The following is a 16,688-nucleotide window of genomic DNA, read 5'->3' on the forward strand; positions in this document are numbered from 1 at the left end:
TTCCCATGTACGTTATGACAGAATGTTGAGTAGTCTTCTCTTGGTACTCCATAGGTCTTTGGTGATTATATACGTCTACTGTGTTTGTATATGTCTGTTAACCCCAATATCGTAATGAATTCAATCCTCACACCTTTCCTTTGGTGAACCATAAGTTTGTTTAATGAATCTGTGATTGCCCTTCTCCGTGGACATATCTGCCCTGGTATCAATTTATAGGTAACACCTATAAGTGATATGATATGATATGTGTCTTTCACTTTCTGACTTACTCCAAGTCACGTGATTACCTCGAGACTCATCTACGGTGCTGCAAATGGCATTGTGTCCTTTTTTTCCTTGGCGAATATTCTGTCTTAGCGAGGTCCATTTTCTGCAATGTGATTCCCTGAGGGCTGAGGATTAGCTGACCTGGGCAGCCTGACCCTGCCGGCAAGCCCTCCCCAGGTGTGCCTGGGTTGAGGTCAATATAAACAGCACTCCAGGCAGCAATAGCCCCTGCAGCTGTGCCTGACTCCATATTCTCTGCCCCGTCAGCAGTCTCGGGTCTGTGCTGGTGGGAGGGTGTGAGGGTCCACGGCTTTGTGGGTGGCCCGGTGTGAGTGGGGCTCTGCTGTATTTTCGGCAGGAGTTGCCAGGCTGCCACCTGTAAAGAAGAGGATGTGTCACCCATAACTTCCACTGGAATATCTCTCCGGGCTGAGGTGAGGAAGGAAAAAAAGGAGTGGGGTCCGGGACAGGAGGGGTATCTCAGGCAGGGCAATGGAAAGCTTCCAGAAGAGCGCCCGTGGCCAGGACCATCCTGGCTGACCGGCAGGCACCAAGTTGGCCTGTGTGCTGTCGCTGGTGTGGCTCCACGCCCCTTCCTCTAGGCTTTCAAGCCCTTGTACATATTCAGGTGTTTCACCTGGGAAGGGTGGGAACAGTTCAGCAGCAGCTGGCCTGGGGCTCAGCTTACGTTTACTCACAGAGGCCTCGGCACGGTATCCCAGCTTTGCAATAAGGATGCTCCTTGCGTGGGCGGGCGGGGCTGCTGGCTGTATGGGAGATGATTCCCCACCTCTGACCAATTTCAGAATTGTTTACCACTGGAGCAAGTGCCTTGGTAGTGTTTTCCTCTGTATAACTGTTAGGTTCAGTTTTTTTTTTTTGGTTCAAGTTAGATTTTATTCCTCTTTTATGTATTTATGGATATAGCATAGAAATAATTCATTCTTATAAATACATCAGTGTGAATGGAAGAACTTTTTTTCTGTTTTATTTTTACATTATATTTTTAAAAAATTTTATTTATTTTTTTATACAGTAGGTTATTATTAGTTATCTATTTTATGCATATACATGTATACAGGTCAATCCCAATCTCCCAACTCATCCCACCACCACCACCCCATGGCTTCCCCCACTTTGTGTCCATACGATTGTTTTCTACCTCTGTGTCTCTATTTCTGCCCTGCAAACCAGTTCATCTGTACCATTTTTCTAGGTTCCACATATAGGCATTAATATACAATATTTGTTTCTCTCTTTCTGACTTACTTCACTCTGTATGACAGTCTCTAGATCCATCAACTTCTCTACAAATGACCCAGTTTCATTCCTTTTTATGGCTGAGTAATATTCCATTTTATATATGTACCACATCTTGATCCATTCGTCTGTCTGTGGGCATTTAGGTTGCTTCCATTACCTGGCTATTGTAAATAGTGCTGCAATGAACATTGTGGTGAATGTGTCTTTGTGATTTATGGTTTTCTCTGGGTATATGCCCAGAAGTGGGATTGCTGCATCCTATGGTAATTCTATTTTAAGTGTTTTAATGGAACGTCCATACTGTTCCCCATAGTGACTGTATCAATTTACATTCCCACCAATAGCGGAAGATGGTTCCTTTTGTCCACACCCTCCCCAGAATTTGTTGTTTGTAGATTATCTGATGATGCCGATTCTAACAGGTGTGAGGTCTTACCTCATTGTAGTTTTGATTTGCATTTCATTAAAAATAATTAGTGATGTTGAGCAGCTTTTCATGTGCGTCTTGGCCAACTCTGTGCCTTCTTTGAAGAAACGTCTATTTAGATCTTCTGCCTCTTTTTGTATTGGGTTGTTTGTTTTATTAATATTAACCTGCATGAGCTGTTTATATATATTGGAGATTAAACCTTTGTCCATTGATTCGTTTGTGAACGTTTTCGCCCATTCTGAGGGTTGCCTTTTTCCATTCCCGTTTTTTTAACAAAGAAAGCAAGCAAGCAAAAGAAGCAGAACACTAATGTGCGTGAAATATGCCTCTTGAAACTGTCGTTTTGAAATATGGACGTCTTTTGAATTTTTTGGTCGATATATGACCCCAGGATTTGTTTTCAGGGCAGGTGTCATTTACAGGCCTGTAATGATTTGGAATATCCACTGACCATTAGCGCTGGGATTAAAGCTGCTGTTGTGTGAAACGGCCACAAGGTGGCAGCAGTTCTCCCTTACCAAATCTGGTTACTAGGGCAGCAGAGCCTCAATGGAAGTCGCGTTCTAGATTGTAAAGTAGAACGGAATGTGCCAGAAGAAAGCCCCTCAAGTTTGTCTCACTACTTCTTGTTCGTGTTTTTAATTTAATTTTTTATTTTTTATTACAACAAGTTTGAGTACAACGTTTAGCTTGTTGTAGGTGTGCAAGAGGTGGTTCTTTTACACATATACATATGTCTGTTCTTCCTGGGATCCTTTTCCCATGTACGTTATGACAGAATGTTGAGTAGTCTTCTCTTGGTACTCCGTAGGTCTTTGGTGATTATATACGTCTACTGTGTTTGTATATGTCTGTTAACCCCGATATCGTAATGAATTCAATCCTCACACCTTTCCTTTGGTGAACCATAAGTTTGTTTAATGAATCTGTGATTGCCCTTCTCCGTGGAAATATCTGCCCTGGTATCAATTTATAGGTAACACCTATAAGTGATATGATATGATATGTGTCTTTCACTTTCTGACTTACTCCAAGTCACGTGATTACCTCGAGACTCATCTACGGTGCTGCAAATGGCATTGTGTCCTTTTTTTCCTTGGCGAATATTCTGTCTTAGCGAGGTCCATTTTCTGCAATGTGATTCCCTGAGGGCTGAGGATTAGCTGACCTGGGCAGCCTGACCCTGCCGGCAAGCCCTCCCCAGGTGTGCCTGGGTTGAGGTCAATATAAACAGCACTCCAGGCAGCAATAGCCCCTGCAGCTGTGCCTGACTCCATATTCTCTGCCCCGTCAGCAGTCTCGGGTCTGTGCTGGTGGGAGGGTGTGAGGGTCCACGGCTTTGTGGGTGGCCCGGTGTGAGTGGGGCTCTGCTGTATTTTCGGCAGGAGTTGCCAGGCTGCCACCTGTAAAGAAGAGGATGTGTCACCCATAACTTCCACTGGAATATCTCTCCGGGCTGAGGTGAGGAAGGAAAAAAAGGAGTGGGGTCCGGGACAGGAGGGGTATCTCAGGCAGGGCAATGGAAAGCTTCCAGAAGAGCGCCCGTGGCCAGGACCATCCTGGCTGACCGGCAGGCACCAAGTTGGCCTGTGTGCTGTCGCTGGTGTGGCTCCACGCCCCTTCCTCTAGGCTTTCAAGCCCTTGTACATATTCAGGTGTTTCACCTGGGAAGGGTGGGAACAGTTCAGCAGCAGCTGGCCTGGGGCTCAGCTTACGTTTACTCACAGAGGCCTCGGCACGGTATCCCAGCTTTGCAATAAGGATGCTCCTTGCGTGGGCGGGCGGGGCTGCTGGCTGTATGGGAGATGATTCCCCACCTCTGACCAATTTCAGAATTGTTTACCACTGGAGCAAGTGCCTTGGTAGTGTTTTCCTCTGTATAACTGTTAGGTTCAGTTTTTTTTTTTTGGTTCAAGTTAGATTTTATTCCTCTTTTATGTATTTATGGATATAGCATAGAAATAATTCATTCTTATAAATACATCAGTGTGAATGGAAGAACTTTTTTTCTGTTTTATTTTTACATTATATTTTTAAAAAATTTTATTTATTTTTTTATACAGTAGGTTATTATTAGTTATCTATTTTATGCATATACATGTATACAGGTCAATCCCAATCTCCCAACTCATCCCACCACCACCACCCCATGGCTTCCCCCACTTTGTGTCCATACGATTGTTTTCTACCTCTGTGTCTCTATTTCTGCCCTGCAAACCAGTTCATCTGTACCATTTTTCTAGGTTCCACATATAGGCATTAATATACAATATTTGTTTCTCTCTTTCTGACTTACTTCACTCTGTATGACAGTCTCTAGATCCATCAACTTCTCTACAAATGACCCAGTTTCATTCCTTTTTATGGCTGAGTAATATTCCATTTTATATATGTACCACATCTTGATCCATTCGTCTGTCTGTGGGCATTTAGGTTGCTTCCATTACCTGGCTATTGTAAATAGTGCTGCAATGAACATTGTGGTGAATGTGTCTTTGTGATTTATGGTTTTCTCTGGGTATATGCCCAGAAGTGGGATTGCTGGATCCTATGGTAATTCTATTTTAAGTGTTTTAATGGAACGTCCATACTGTTCCCCATAGTGACTGTATCAATTTACATTCCCACCAATAGCGGAAGATGGTTCCTTTTGTCCACACCCTCCCCAGAATTTGTTGTTTGTAGATTATCTGATGATGCCGATTCTAACAGGTGTGAGGTCTTACCTCATTGTAGTTTTGATTTGCATTTCATTAAAAATAATTAGTGATGTTGAGCAGCTTTTCATGTGCGTCTTGGCCAACTCTGTGCCTTCTTTGAAGAAACGTCTATTTAGATCTTCTGCCTCTTTTTGTATTGGGTTGTTTGTTTTATTAATATTAACCTGCATGAGCTGTTTATATATATTGGAGATTAAACCTTTGTCCATTGATTCGTTTGTGAACGTTTTCGCCCATTCTGAGGGTTGCCTTTTTCCATTCCCGTTTTTTTAACAAAGAAAGCAAGCAAGCAAAAGAAGCAGAACACTAATGTGCGTGAAATATGCCTCTTGAAACTGTCGTTTTGAAATATGGACGTCTTTTGAATTTTTTGGTCGATATATGACCCCAGGATTTGTTTTCAGGGCAGGTGTCATTTACAGGCCTGTAATGATTTGGAATATCCACTGACCATTAGCGCTGGGATTAAAGCTGCTGTTGTGTGAAACGGCCACAAGGTGGCAGCAGTTCTCCCTTACCAAATCTGGTTACTAGGGCAGCAGAGCCTCAATGGAAGTCGCGTTCTAGATTGTAAAGTAGAACGGAATGTGCCAGAAGAAAGCCCCTCAAGTTTGTCTCACTACTTCTTGTTCGTGTTTTTAATTTAATTTTTTATTTTTTATTACAACAAGTTTGAGTACAACGTTTAGCTTGTTGTAGGTGTGCAAGAGGTGGTTCTTTTACACATATACATATGTCTGTTCTTCCTGGGATCCTTTTCCCATGTACGTTATGACAGAATGTTGAGTAGTCTTCTCTTGGTACTCCGTAGGTCTTTGGTGATTATATACGTCTACTGTGTTTGTATATGTCTGTTAACCCCGATATCGTAATGAATTCAATCCTCACACCTTTCCTTTGGTGAACCATAAGTTTGTTTAATGAATCTGTGATTGCCCTTCTCCGTGGAAATATCTGCCCTGGTATCAATTTATAGGTAACACCTATAAGTGATATGATATGATATGTGTCTTTCACTTTCTGACTTACTCCAAGTCACGTGATTACCTCGAGACTCATCTACGGTGCTGCAAATGGCATTGTGTCCTTTTTTTCCTTGGCGAATATTCTGTCTTAGCGAGGTCCATTTTCTGCAATGTGATTCCCTGAGGGCTGAGGATTAGCTGACCTGGGCAGCCTGACCCTGCCGGCAAGCCCTCCACAGGTGTGCCTGGGTTGAGGTCAATATAAACAGCACTCCAGGCAGCAATAGCCCCTGCAGCTGTGCCTGACTCCATATTCTCTGCCCCGTCAGCAGTCTCGGGTCTGTGCTGGTGGGAGGGTGTGAGGGTCCACGGCTTTGTGGGTGGCCCGTTGTGAGTGGGGCTCTGCTGGACTTTCGGCAGGAGTTGCCAGGCTGCCACCTGTAAAGAAGAGGATGTGTCACCCATAAATTCCACTGGAATATCTCTCCGGGCTGAGGTGAGTAAGGAAAAAAGGGAGTGGGGGCCGGGACAGGAGGGGTATCTCAGGCAGGGCAATGGAAAGCTTCCAGAAGAGCGCCCGAGGCCAGGACCATCCTGGCTGACATGCAGGCACCAAGTTGGTCTGCGTGCTGTCGCTGGTGTGGCTCCACGGCCCTTCCTCTAGGCTTTCAAGCCCTTGTACATATTCAGGTGTTTCACCTGGGAAGGGTGTGAACAGTTCAGCAGCAGCTGGCCTGGTGCTCAGCTCACGTTTACTCACAGAGGCCTCGGGACGGTCCCCCAGCTTTTCAATAAGGATGCTCCTTGCGTGGGCGGGCGGGGCTGCTGGCTGTATGGGAGATGATTCCCCACCTCTGACCAATTTCAGAATTGTTTACCACTGGAGCAAGTGCCTTGGTAGTGTTTTCCTCTGTATAACTGTTAGGTTCAGTTTTTTTTTTCTTTTTTGGTTCAAGTTAGATTTTATTCCTCTTTTATGTATTTATAGATATAAGCATGGAAATAATTCATTCTTATAAATACATCAGTGTGAATGGAAGAACTTTTTTTCTGTTTTATTTTTACATTTTATTTTTAAAAATTTTGAAATTTAATTTTATTTACTTTTTTATACAGTAGGTTATTATTAGTTATCTATTTTACGCATAGACATGTACACAGGTCAATCCCAATCTCCCAACTCATCCCACCACCACCACCCCATGGCTTCCCCCACTTTGTGTCCATACGTTTGTTCTCTACCTCTGTGTCTCTGTTTCTGCCCTGCAAACCAGTTCATCTGTACCATTTTTCTAGGTTCCACATATAGGCATTAATATACAATATTTGTTTCTCTCTTTCTGACTTACTTCACTCTGTATGACAGTCTCTAGATCCATCAACTTCTCTACAAATGACCCAGTTTCATTCCTTTTTATGGCTGAGTAATATTCCATTTTATATATGTACCACATCTTTATCCATTCGTCTGTCTGTGGGCATTTAGGTTGCTTCCATTACCTGGCTATTGTAAATAGTGCTGCAATGAACATTGTGGTGAATGTGTTTTTATGATTTATGGTTTTCTCTGGGTACATGCCCAGAAGTGGGATTGCTGGATCCTATCGTAATTCTCTTTTTAGTTTTTTAAAGGAACGTCCATACTGTTCTCCATAGTGACTGTATCAATTTACATTCCCACCAATAGCGGAATAGTGTTCCTTTTGTCCACACCCTCCCCAGAATTTGTTGTTTGTAGATGATCTGATGATGCCGATTCTAACAGGTGTGAGGTCTTACCTCATTGTAGTTTTGATTTGCATTTCTCTAATAATTAGTGATGTTGAGCAGCTTTTCATGTGCGTCTTGGCCATCTCTGTGTCTTCTTTGAAGAAACGTCTATTTAGATCTTCTGTCCATTTTTGTATTGGGTTGTTTGTTTTATTAATATTAAGCTGCATGAGCTGTTTATATATTTTGGAGATTAAACCTTTGTCCATTGATTCGTTTGTGAAAGTTTTCGCCCATTCTGAGCGTTGCCTTTTTCCATTCCCGTTTTTTTAACAAAGAAAGAAAGAAAGCAAAAGAAGCAGAACACTAATGTGCGTGAAATATGCCTCTTGAAACTGTCGTTTTGAAATATGGACGTCTTTTGAATTTTTTGGTCGATATATGACCCAAGGATTTGTTTTCAGGGCAGGTGTCATTTACAGGCCTGTAATGATTTGGAATATCCACTGACTATTAGCGCTGGGGTTAAAGCTGCTGTTGTGTGAAACGGCCACAAGGTGGCAGCAGTTTTCCTTACCAAATCTGGTTACTAGGGCAGCAGACCCTCAATGGAAGTCGCGTTCTAGATTGGAATGTAGAACGGAATGTGCCAGGAGAAAGCCCCTCCAGTTTGTCTCACTACTTCTTGTTCGTGTTTTTAATTTAATTTTTTATTTTTTATTACAGCAAGTTTGAGTACAACGTTTAGCTTGTTGTAGGTGTGCAAGAGGTGGTTCTTTTACACATATACATATGTCTGTTCTTCCTGGGATCCTTTTCCCATGTACGTTATGACAGAACTTTGAATAGTCTTCTCTTGGTACTCCGTAGGTCTTTGGTGATTATATACGTCTACTGTGTTTGTATATGTCTGTTAACCCCAATATCGTAATGAATTCAATCCTCACACCTTTCCTTTGGTGAACCATAAGTTTGTTTAATGAATCTGTGATCGCCCTTCTCCGTGGAAATATCTGCCCTGGTATCAATTTATAGGTAACACCTATAAGTGATATGATATGATATGTGTCTTTCACTTTCTGACTTACTCCAAGTCACGTGATTACCTCGAGACTCATCTACGGCGCTGCAAATGGCATTTTGTCCTTTTTTTCCTTGGCGAATATTCTGTCTTAGCGAGGTCCATTTTCTGCAATGTGATTCCCTGAGGGCTGAGGATTAGCTGACCTGGGCAGCCTGACCCTGCCGGCAAGCCCTCCCCAGGTGTGCCTGGGTTGAGGTCAATATAAACAGCACTCCAGGCAGCAATAGCCCCTGCAGCTGTGCCTGACTCCATATTCTCTGCCCCGTCAGCAGTCTCGGGTCTGTGCTGGTGGGAGGGTGTGAGGGTCCACAGCTTTGTGGGTGGCCCGGTGTGAGTGGGGCTCTGCTGGACTTTCGGCAGGAGTTGCCAGGCTGCCACCTGTAAAGAAGAGGATGTGTCACCCATAACTTCCACTGGAATATCTCTCCGGGCTGAGGTGAGTAAGGAAAAAAAGGAGTGGGGGCCGGGACAGGAGGGGTATCTCAGGCAGGGCAATGGAAAGCTTCCAGAAGAGCGCCCGTGGCCAGGACCATCCTGGCTGACCTGCAGGCACCAAGTTGGCCTGCGTGCTGTCGCTGGTGTGGCTCCACGGCCCTTCCTCTAGGCTTTCAAGCCCTTGTACATATTCAGGTGTTTCACCTGGGAAGGGTGGGAACAGTTCAGCAGCAGCTGGCCTGGGGCTCAGCTCACGTTTACTCACAGAGGCCTCGGGACGGTCCCCCAGGTTTGCAATAAGGATGCTCCTTGCGTGGGCGGGCGGGGCTGCTGGCTGTATGGGAGATGATTCCCCACCTCTGACCAATTTCAGAATTGTTTACCACTGGAGCAAGTGCCTTGGTAGTGTTTTCCTCTGTATAACTGATAGGTTCAGTTTTTTTTTCTTTTTTGGTTCAAGTTAGATTTTATTCCTCTTTTATGTATTTATAGATATAAGCATGGAAATAATTCATTCTTATAAATACATCAGTGTGAATGGAAGAACTTTTTTTCTGTTTTATTTTTACATTTTATTTTTAAAAATTTTGAAATTTAATTTTATTTATTTTTTTATACAGTAGGTTATTATTAGTTATCTATTTTATGCATAGACATGTATACAGGTCAATCCCAATCTCCCAACTCATCCCACCACCACCACCCCATGGCTTCCCCCACTTTGTGTCCATACGTTTGTTCTCTACCTCTGTGTCTCTATTTCTGCCCTGCAAACCCGTTCATCTGTACCATTTTTCTAGGTTCCACATATAGGCATTAATATACAATATTTGTTTCTCTCTTTCTGACTTACTTCACTCTGTATGACAGTCTCTAGATCCATCAACTTCTCTACAAATGACCCAGTTTCATTCCTTTTTATGGCTGTGTAATATTCCATTTTATATATGTACCACATCTTTATCCATTCGTCTGTCTGTGGGCATTTAGGTTGCTTCCATTACCTGGCTATTGTAAATAGTGCTGCAGTGAACATTGTGGTGAATGTCTCTTTGTGATTTATGGTTTTCTCTGGGTATATGCCCAGAAGTGGGATTGCTGGATCCTATGGTAATTCTCTTTTAAGTGTTTTAAAGGAACGTCCATACTGTTCTCCATAGTGACTGTATCAATTTACATTCCCACCAATAGCGGAAGAGGGTTCCTTTTGTCCACACCCTCCCCAGAATTTGTTGTTTGTAGATTATCTGATGATGCCGATTCTAACAGGTTTGAGGTCTTACCTCATTGTAGTTTGATTTGCATTTCTCTAATAATTAGTGATGTTGAGCAGCTTTTCATGTGCGTCTTGGCCATCTCTGTGTCTTCTTTGAAGAAACGTCTATTTAGATCTTCTGCCCATTTTTGTATTGGGTTGTTTGTTTTATTAATAATAAGCTGCATGAGCTGTTTATATATATTGGAGATTAAACCTTTGTCCATTGATTCGTTTGTGAACGTTTTCGCCCATTCTGAGGGTTGCCTTTATCCATTCCCGTTCTTTTAACAAAGAAAGAAAGAAATCAAAAGAAGCAGAACACTAATGTGCGTGAAATATGCCTCTTGAAACTGTCGTTTTGAAATATGGACGTCTTTTGAATTTTTTGGTCGATATATGACCCCAGGATTTGTTTTCAGGGCAGGTGTCATTTACAGGCCTGTAATGATTTGGAATATCCACTGACCATTAGCGCTGGGATTAAAGCTGCTGTTGTGTGAAACGGCCACAAGGTGGCAGCAGTTCTCCCTTACCAAATCTGGTTAGTAGGGCAGCAGAGCCTCAATGGAAGTCGCGTTCTAGATTGGAATGTAGAACGGAATGTGCCAGGAGAAAGCCCCTCAAGTTTGTCTCACTACTTCTTGTTCGTGTTTTTAATTTAATTTTTTATTTTTTATTACAGCAAGTTTGAGTACAACGTTTAGCTTGTTGTAGCTGTGCAAGAGGTGGTTCTTTTACACATATACATATGTCTGTTCTTCCTGGGATCCTTTTCCCATGTACGTTATGACAGAATGTTGAGTAGTCTTCTCTTGGTACTCCGTAGGTCTTTGGTGATTATATACGTCTACTGTGTTTGTATATGTCTGTTAACCCCAATATCGTAATGAATTCAATCCTCACACCTTTCCTTTGGTGAACCATAAGTTTGTTTAATGAATCTGTGATCGCCCTTCTCCGTGGACGTATCTGCCCCGGTATCAATTTATAGGTAACACCTATAAGTGATATGATATGATATGTGTCTTTCACTTTCTGACTTACTCCAAGTCACGTGATTACCTCGAGACTCATCTACGGTGCTGCAAATGGCATTTTGTCCTTTTTTTCCTTGGCGAATATTCTGTCTTAGCGAGGTCCATTTTCTGCAATGTGATTCCCTGATGGCTGAAGATTAGCTGACCTGGGCAGCCTGACCCTGCCGGCAAGCCCTCCCCAGGTGTGCCTGAGTTGAGGTCAATATAAACAGCACTCCAGGCAGCAATAGCCCCTGCAGCTGTGCCTGACTCCATATTCTCTGCCCCGTCAGCAGTCTCGGGTCTGTGCTGGTGGGAGGGTGTGAGGGTCCACGGCTTTGTGGGTGGCCCGGTGTGAGTGGGGCTCTGCTGGACTTTCGGCAGGAGTTGCCAGGCTGCCACCTGTAAAGAAGAGGATGTGTCACCCATAACTTCCACTGGTATATCTCTCCGGGCTGAGGTGAGTAAGGAAAAAAAGGAGTGGGGGCCGGGACAGGAGGGGTATCTCAGGCAGGGCAATGGAAAGCTTCCAGAAGAGCGCCCGTGGCCAGGACCATCCTGGCTGACCTGCAGGCACCAAGTTGGCCTGCGTGCTGTCGCTGGTGTGGCTCCACGGCCCTTCCTCTAGGCTTTCAAGCCCTTGTACATATTCAGGTGTTTCACCTGGGAAGGGTGGGAACAGTACAGCAGCAGCTGGCCTGGGGCTCAGCTCACGTTTACTCACAGAGGCCTCGGCACGGTCCCCCAGCTTTGCAAAAAGGATGCTCCTTGCGTGGGCGGGCGGGGCTGCTGGCTGTATGGGAGATGATTCCCCACCTCTGACCAATTTCAGAATTGTTTACCACTGGAGCAAGTGCCTTGGTAGAGTTTTCCTCTGTATAACTGTTAGGTTCAGTTTTTTTTTCTTTTTTGGTTCAAGTTAGATTTTATTCCTCTTTTATGTATGTATAGATATAAGCATGGAAATAATTCATTCTTATAAATACATCAGTGTGAATGGAAGAACTTTTTTTCTGTTTTATTTTTACATTTTATTTTTAAAAATTTTGAAATTTAATTTTATTTATTTTTTTATACAGTAGGTTATTATTAGTTATCTATTTTATGCATAGACATGTATACAGGTCAATCCCAATCTCCCAACTCATCCCAACACCACAACCCCATGGCTTCCCCCACTTTGTGTCCATACGTTTGTTCTCTACCTCTGTGTCTCTATTTCTGCCCTGCAAACCAGTTCATCTGTACCATTTTTCTAGGTCCACATATGGGCATTAATATACAATATTTGTTTCTCTCTTTCTGACTTACTTCACTCTGTATGACAGTCTCTAGATCCATCAACTTCTCTACAAATGACCCAGTTTCATTCCTTTTTATGGCTGAGTAATATTCCATTTTATATATGTACCACATCTTTATCCATTGGTCTGGCTGTGGGCATTTAGGTTGCTTCCATTACCTGGCTATTGTAAATAGTGCTGCAATGAACATTGTGGTGAATGTGTCTTTGTGATTTATGGTTTCCTCTGTGTATATGCCCAGAAGTGGGATTGCTGGATCCTATGGTAATTCTCTTTTTAGTTTTTTAAAGGAACCTCCATACTGTTCTCCATAGTGACTGTATCAAGTTACATTCCCACCAATAGCGGAAGAGGGTTCCTTTTGTCCACACCCTCCCCAGAATTTGTTGTTTGTAGATTATCTGATGATGCCGATTCTAACAGGTGTGAGGTCTTACCTCATTGTAGTTTTGATTTGCATTTCTCTAATAATTAGTGATGTTGAGCAGCTTTTCATGTGCGTCTTGGCCATCACTGTGTCTTTTTTGAAGAAACGTCTATTTAGATCTTCTGCCCATTTTTGTATTGGGTTGTTTGTTTCATTAATACTAAGCTGCATGAGCTGTTTATATATATTGGAGATTAAACCTTTGTCCTTTGATACGTTTGTGAACGTTTTCGCCGATTCTGAGGGTTGCCTTTTTCCATTCCCGTTTTTTTAACAAAGAAAGAAAGAAAGCAAAAGAAGCAGAACACTAATGTGCGTGAAATATGCCTCTTGAAACTGTCGTTTTGAAATATGGACGTCTTTTGAATTTTTTGGTCGATATATGACCCCAGGATTTGTTTTCAGGGCAGGTGTCATTTACAGGCCTGTAATGATTTTGAATATCCACTGACCATTAGCGCTGGGATTAAAGCTGCTGTTGTGTGAAACGGCCACAAGGTGGCAGCAGTTCTCCCTTACCAAATCTGGTTACTAGGGCAGCAGAGCGTCAATGGAAGTCGCGTTCTAGATTGGAATGTAGAACGGAATGTGCCAGGAGAAAGCCCCTCAAGTGTGTCTCACTACATCTTATTCGTGTTTTTAATTTAATTTTTTATTTTTTATTACAGCAAGTTTCAGTACAACGTTTAGCTTGTTGTAGGTGTGCAAGAGGTGGTTCTTTTACACATATACATATGTCTGTTCTTCCTGGGATCCTTTTCCCATGTACGTTATGACAGAATGTTGAGTAGTCTTCTCTTGGTACTCCGTAGGTCTTTGGTGATTATATACGTCTACTGTGTTTGTATATGTCTGTTAACCCCAATATCGTAATGAATTCAATCCTCACACCTTTCCTTTGGTGAACCATAAGTTTGTGTAATGAATCTGTGATTGCCCTTCTCCGTGGAAATATCTGCCCTGGTATCAATTTATAGGTAACACCTATAAGTGATATGATATGATATGTGTCTTTCACTTTCTGACTTACTCCAAGTCACGTGATTACCTCGAGACTCATCTACGGTGCTGCAAATGGCATTGTGTCCTTTTTTTCCTTGGCGAATATTCTGTCTTAGCGAGGTCCATTTTCTGCAATGTGATTCCCTGAGGGCTGAGGATTAGCTGACCTGGGCAGCCTGACCCTGCCGGCAAGCCCTCCCCAGGTGTGCCTGGGTTGAGGTCAATATAAACAGCACTCCAGGCAGCAATAGCCCCTGCAGCTGTGCCTGACTCCATATTCTCTGCCCCGTCAGCAGTCTCGGGGCTGTGCTGGTGGGAGGGTGTGAGGGTCCATGGCTTTGTGGGTGGCCCGGTGTGAGTGGGGCTCTGCTGGACTTTCGGCAGGAGTTGCCAGGCTGCCACCTGTAAAAAGAGGATGTGTCACCCATAACTTCCACTGGAATATCTCTCCGGGCTGAGGAGAGGAAGGAAAAAAAGGAGTGGGGACCGGGACAGGAGGGGTATCTCAGGCAGGGCTATGGAAAGCTTCCAGAAGAGCGCCCGTGGCCAGGACCATCCTGGCTGACCTGCAGGCACCAAGTTGGCCTGCGTGCTGTCGCTGGTGTGGCTCCACGGCCCTTCCTGTAGGCTTTCATGCCCTTGTACACATTCAGGTGTTTCACGTGGGAAGGGTGGTAACTGTTCAGCAGCATCTGACCTGGGGCTCAGCTCACGTTTACTCACAGAGGCCTCGGCACGGTCTCCCAGCTTTGCAATAAGGATGCTCCTTGCGTGGGCGGGCTGGGCTGCTGGCTGTATGGGAGATGATTCCCCACCTCTGACCAATTTCAGAATTGTTTACCACTGGAGCAAGTGCCTTGGTAGTGTTTTCCTCTGTATAACTGTTAGGTTCAGTTTTTTTTTCTTTTTCGGTTCAAGTTAGATTTTATTCCCCTTTTATGTATTTATAGATATAAGCATGGAAATAATTCATTCTTATAAATACATCAGTGTGAATGGAAGAACTTTTTTTCTGTTTTATTTTTACATTTTATTTTTAAAATTTTTGAAATTTAATTTTATTTATTTTTTTATACAGTAGGTTATTTTTAGTTATCTATTTTATGCATATAAATGTATACAGTTCAATCCCAATCTCCCAACTCATTCCACCACCACCACCCCATGGCTTCCCCCACTTTGTGTCCATATGTTTGTTCTCTACCTCTGTGTCTCTATTTCTGCCCTGCAAACCAGTTCATCTGTACTATTTTTCTAGGTTCCACATATAGGCATTAATATACAATATTTGTTTCTCTCTTTCTGACTTACTTCACTCTGTATGACAGTCTCTAGATCCATCAACTTCTTTACAAATGGCCCAGTTTCATTCCTTTTTATGGCTGAGTAATATTCCATTTTATATATGTACCACATCTTTATCCATTCGTCTGTCTGTGGGCATTTAGGTTGCTTCCATTACCTGGCTATTGTAAATAGTGCTGCAATGAACATTGTGGTGAATGTGTCTTTGTGATTTATGGTTTTCTCTTTGTATATCCCAGAAGTGGGATTGCTGGATCCTATGGTAATTCTCTTTTTAGTTTTTTAAAGGAACCTCCATACTGTTCTCCATAGTGACTGTATCAATTTACATTCCCACCAATAGCGGAAGAGGGTTCCTTTTGTCCACACCCTCCCCAGAATTTGTTGTTTGTAGATTATCTGATGATGCCGATTCTTACAGGTGTGAGGTCTTACCTCATTGTAGTTTTGATTTGCAGTTCTCTAATAATTAGTGATGTTGAGCAGCTTTACATGTGCGTCTTGGCCATCTCTGTGTCTTCTTTGAAGAAACGTCTATTTAGATCTTCTGCCCATTTTTGTATTGGGTTGTTTGTTTTATTAATATTAAGCTGCATGAGCTGTTTATATATATTGGAGATTAAAGCTTTGTCCATTGATTCGTTTGTGAACTTTTTCGCCCATTCTGAGGGTTGCCTTTTTCCATTTCGGTTCTCTTAACAAAGAAAGAAAGAAAGCAAAAGAAGCAGAACACTAATGTGCGTGAAATATGCCTCTTGAAACTGTCGTTTTGAAATATGGACGTCTTTTGAATTTTTTGGTCGATATATGACCCCAGGATTTGTTTTCAGGGCAGGTGTCATTTACAGGCCTCTAATGATTTGGAATATCCACTGACCATTAGCGCTGGGATTAAAGCTGCTGTTGTGTGAAACGGCCACAAGGTGGCAGCAGTTTTCCTTACGAAACCTGGTTACTAGGGCAGCAGAGCCTCAATGGAAGTCGCGTTCTAGATTGGAATGTAGAACGGAATGTGCCAGGAGAAAGCCCCTCCAGTGTGTCTCACTACTTCCTGTTCGTGTTTTTAATTTAATATTTTATTTTATATTACAGCAAGTTTGACTACAACGTTTAGCTTGTTGTAGGTGTGCAAGAGGTGGTTCTTTTACACATATACATATGTTTGTTCTTCCTGGGATCCTTTTCCCATGTACGTTATGACAGAATGTTGAGTAGTCTTCTCTTGGTACTCCGTAGGTCTTTGGTGATTATATACGTCTACTGTGTTTGTATATGTCTGTTAACCCCAATATCGTAATGAATTCAATCCTCACACCTTTCCTTTGGTGAACCATAAGTTTGTTTAATGAATCTGTGATTGCCCTTCTCCGTGGAAATATCTGCCCTGGTATCAACTTATAGGTAACACCTATAAGTGATATGATATGATATGTGTATTTCAATTTCTGACTTACTCCAAGTCACGTGATTACCTCGAGACTCATCTACGGTGCTGCAAA

This window comes from Mesoplodon bidens, assembly GCF_964165515.1.
Source record: "Mesoplodon bidens genome assembly, contig: HAP1_SCAFFOLD_117, whole genome shotgun sequence".
Taxonomy (NCBI): Eukaryota; Metazoa; Chordata; class Mammalia; order Artiodactyla; family Ziphiidae; genus Mesoplodon; species Mesoplodon bidens.